This window comes from Limulus polyphemus, unplaced genomic scaffold, assembly GCF_000517525.1.
Source record: "Limulus polyphemus unplaced genomic scaffold, Limulus_polyphemus-2.1.2 Scaffold365, whole genome shotgun sequence".
In the NCBI taxonomy this organism is placed as follows: domain Eukaryota; kingdom Metazoa; phylum Arthropoda; class Merostomata; order Xiphosura; family Limulidae; genus Limulus; species Limulus polyphemus.
Genome location: NW_013665975.1, coordinates 418,693 through 422,820, shown reverse-complemented (window position 1 = coordinate 422,820; position 4,128 = coordinate 418,693).

Sequence of the window (4,128 nt, the reverse complement as noted above, 5' to 3'; positions counted from 1 at the left end):
TTGAGACTTCTTTCAAATAAATAATTTAATTCAAGATAAGTATGTTTCTAAACAACGAAGAGGAATACGGAAGATTAAACATAATTGGCTCACTAAGGAACATAAAATAGCAAATCAGGTGTACATAAAATAAGATTAAGAAGTTTAAATTGACAAATAGGATGAAAGATTTACATAGCTATATGAATCATAGGGATTTGGTTAAAATGGTAATCAGGAAATCATTAAAGAGCGTATGAGAAACAGCTGGGTTATAATATTAAAATTAACAGAAATAATATTTTTAAGTATGTTAAAGGTAAGCAAAATATTAAAACAGGGATTGGATCCTTAAAGGATGCTGATGACAATGTTTTTGTTTAAGATTATGATATTTCTGAGCTTCTAAGTGTTCTGTTCTGTTTTTACAAGAGAATGTGTTAACAATATTCCTAACTCTGAGACTTGTAAGGAAAATATTGGAACTGACCTGAATAAGGTGGATTTTAACCTAATGATGGCATGTAAAAAGCTTGAGATAGAAATAGATAATGGACGAAGAACAGACAATTATTTTCCCAGAGTTTTAAATGAATAAAAAAATAGACATGTAAGCCTCTCTCTCTCATTCTTAGTAGGTCAATAGAAAGTGGGCAGGTGCCCATTGATTGGAGAATTGTTCACGTTATTTCTATGTTTAAAGGAAGTGATAAGTCGCCCGAGAAATAAGAAGCTAATTGACCTTTTTTTCTGTAGTGGGGAAACGTTCTAGACAATATGTTAGAGAAAGTTTTCCAAATCATTTGGTAAATTATGATACCATAAAAGAAAGCCAACATGGATTCACTAAAGGGAAATTTGTCTTACTAACGTGTTGATTTATTTTAAGATGTTATTAATTATTCTGATGATGGAAAGGGTGTGGATGTGGTTTACTTAGAAGGGATTTTGATAATGGACCACATATAAAACACCTAAGAAAGTCACACAGGTTTGGGTGTGCTTGGACTGTAGTGTGGATGGGTGTGGGAAAGCAAAAGGTTTTTATTAATGGAGTCCAATTACACTGGACTTTTGTTAGTAATGGTGTGCCTCAGGGGGTCAGTTATTGAGTCTTTGCTTATTCTTATTTACGTTAATGGTAATGAAAGGGGTATGAGTAATTAATTAGTAAAGTTAGCTTATGACATCAAACTCTTGGGTATTGCCTTTGGTATTGAGTATGCTGAGGCAACACAAAATAACTTTGATCGATTGGTAAATTGGACAAACACTTGCTAAATAACCTTTAATTATAGTAAGTGCAAGGTAATACATTTGGGGGTATCATAGTTTGTGTTACGTGTTTAATATTGATGGAAGCCCACTCAATAGCGTGACTAAAGAAAGGACTTTTGACATAGTGATAGATAAGTCAATAATACAAACGACGCAGTGCTCTATTTCTTGTATTATATCTTATATGATTTTATAGTGTACTTATAGACATATTGAGCACAGTTCAAATCAATAATTAGGCCTCAGTTGGAATACTGTGTACAGTTTTGGTATTCTTATAAGAAAGGATGTCGTCTTATTGAAAAGGGTTCAGAGGAAGGTTACTAGGATGATTCCAGGATTGCAAGGGTTATATTAACGAGCTTAGCTTAAGAACTCTTGGCTTATTTTTTCTTGAGAAAAGAAGTTTAATAACTGATCTTATTGAAGCTTACGAAATTATCAGGAGGATCCATAGAATCTGATTTCTTAGAACTGTATTCTGAAGATAATAGGACGAAAGGTTACAAGTTTATGATTTGGAAAAGACAGATTAGGTTTCAGTTAAGATAGCTTCCTTTTTTCATTTTTTAACAGAATAAATAAAGGAGTGTCCGATGAATGCCTGAAAATAAAGTGTGATTTTAGAAATGTTTTTTCTTTTTTTTCTCTCAGGACTGAGTGCGCAAGAACAGCTTTGAAAAACCTAATGGTCCCTTGTTTTCCGTATGCTATGTTAATATCCTAAAAAAAGATTCCTTGTGCTATGTTAATATCCTAAAAAAGATAGCACTTTGTTTTTTCTGGGATATCAAAAACTGTCGCAACACTTCATGGTGGCTGTGGGTCAAAATTACAAAGGGAAGCCGTTAACCACTGTTGTTAACTATTGTTAGGACTTCAAAGAGGCTGTGGAGAGAGATCGGGGCGCGCGGACTCGATCCAACCGGTAAGATATGTCGCTCCACCGCTGGGACAGCAGTAAGTCTACAGATTTATAATGCTAAAATCAGGGGTTACATTCCCCTCGGTGGACACACCAAATAGCCCGCTGTGGCTTTGCTATGAGAAAAACACAAACACACACAAGATGTGTAGTTCCATCCGTGATGACAAATATATTTAAGTTTTAAAGATTCATTGAGTCCATTGGAAATGTTATATATATCATTAATGATATCAGTAGTTGCATATACTGCACTATGTGGAACCAGCAAGTGGCACTTTTAAGTTTCAGAAAAAACTACAAACAGTTAAAACCGTTAAGAAATAATTGTTATCCACAATCGTGATCTACACAGAATATTGAAGTATTGAGTTCAACAGTTATTTGTCTGATTTAAGACGCGAGAATCTTAATCTTTAAAAAAAGTTTGTTTGTTTTGTTTTTGTTTTTAATTATGCACAAAGCTACACAAGGGCTATCTGTGCTCTGCCCACCACGGGTATCGAAACCCGGTTTCTAGCGTTGTAAGTCCGCAGACATACCGCTGTGCCACTGGGGGGCTTTTAAAAAAAAAAAAAAAAAGAGGGTTGTTCTTTAAACAAAAGAAGAAAAAAAATGCAACATAAAACCCTCAGTTGTAAATTCGATGGTTCAATGTGCCGATATCTTCAGTCTAAAGTTCTACTTAATGTATGGTATGATCGACTTTTTAGTGAGTGATTGCATGAAGTGCCAAAAATACTTCTTTTTATATCTTCTTATCTTGTGTCTTTCCTCTCTGTAAGCTCATTCATAATCCCAGCTTTGAAGAAGTTTTATGGAGAAAAAAAACAGAGATGAAAAATTACATGGTTCCAAAATACTGACACACTCTCTGAAATCCTCAATATATGATGACTCGAAACACCACCTAGTGACTGCAAAAAAATAACCTGTGCTCTCAGTCAGATAAGCCCTTTTATACACATATTTCCATAAAATTCTTAACTGTTTTACCTCTATCATAAGTACGGTGGTAGTTACAGTAGGAATGGGGCAGATACACAAAACACAATACAAGCTATTTGCTCATATACACCATTAACAACCAAATTATAATTCTTTAAAAGTATTTGAGAGACACATTTAAATGATAAACAAACCACATACAAAATTACAAGCCATAAAACCACTTGAGAAAGTCAGCAGAGCAGATACAAAAAATTTACAAAACCACAAATTTCTCAATCTCACTGATTGACTGACATTTTTGAACGCTTATAACTGTGTAACAAACAGACTTATCATAGTTATAAGTGTACCAAATAGAACAATAGCACAGGGACCACGTCTTAGTGCTAGTATGAAGTAGTTAGTTAAACTAATTAAGTAATTTATCAACCCTTAGTATATGTACACAACCACAACTCATGCTACATCAGCCAAATGACATTGTACACTATAGAGTGTATGCCATCACATGTACAGTACACATACACACTCACAATGTGTACACACACCATAAATGAAGATAATGCACGGCACACCCACACATACAACATTCTTTGCACACAACATAATCTTATGGTGCACACCCACACTGATGATATACATACAGGATATCAACACAAATGAATGAATGATACATAATACCATGTCACCTTGGAGGAAAAAAGTGCAAGAACAAGTGGAAAAATGTTTTAAAAAATGAAAGTGTAGGAGTGGGTGCACCAAAAAGTGAGGAAACAAGGTAAGAATGGGCATGGTGTAATAAAACTTCCTAACAGTCTCACAAGGGGGCGTGTTCAACATCCGGTCCATGACTACTTCGTTTTTCTGTGTTCATGATATTATACAACTTATAGGTACATTTAAGAGTATGTCTTTTATTTTTCTACTTTTATATAGACAGTAAGGAATCAATGACGTAGATACACAGAAACATAGGGGTTTTTTATCTTTTTTTT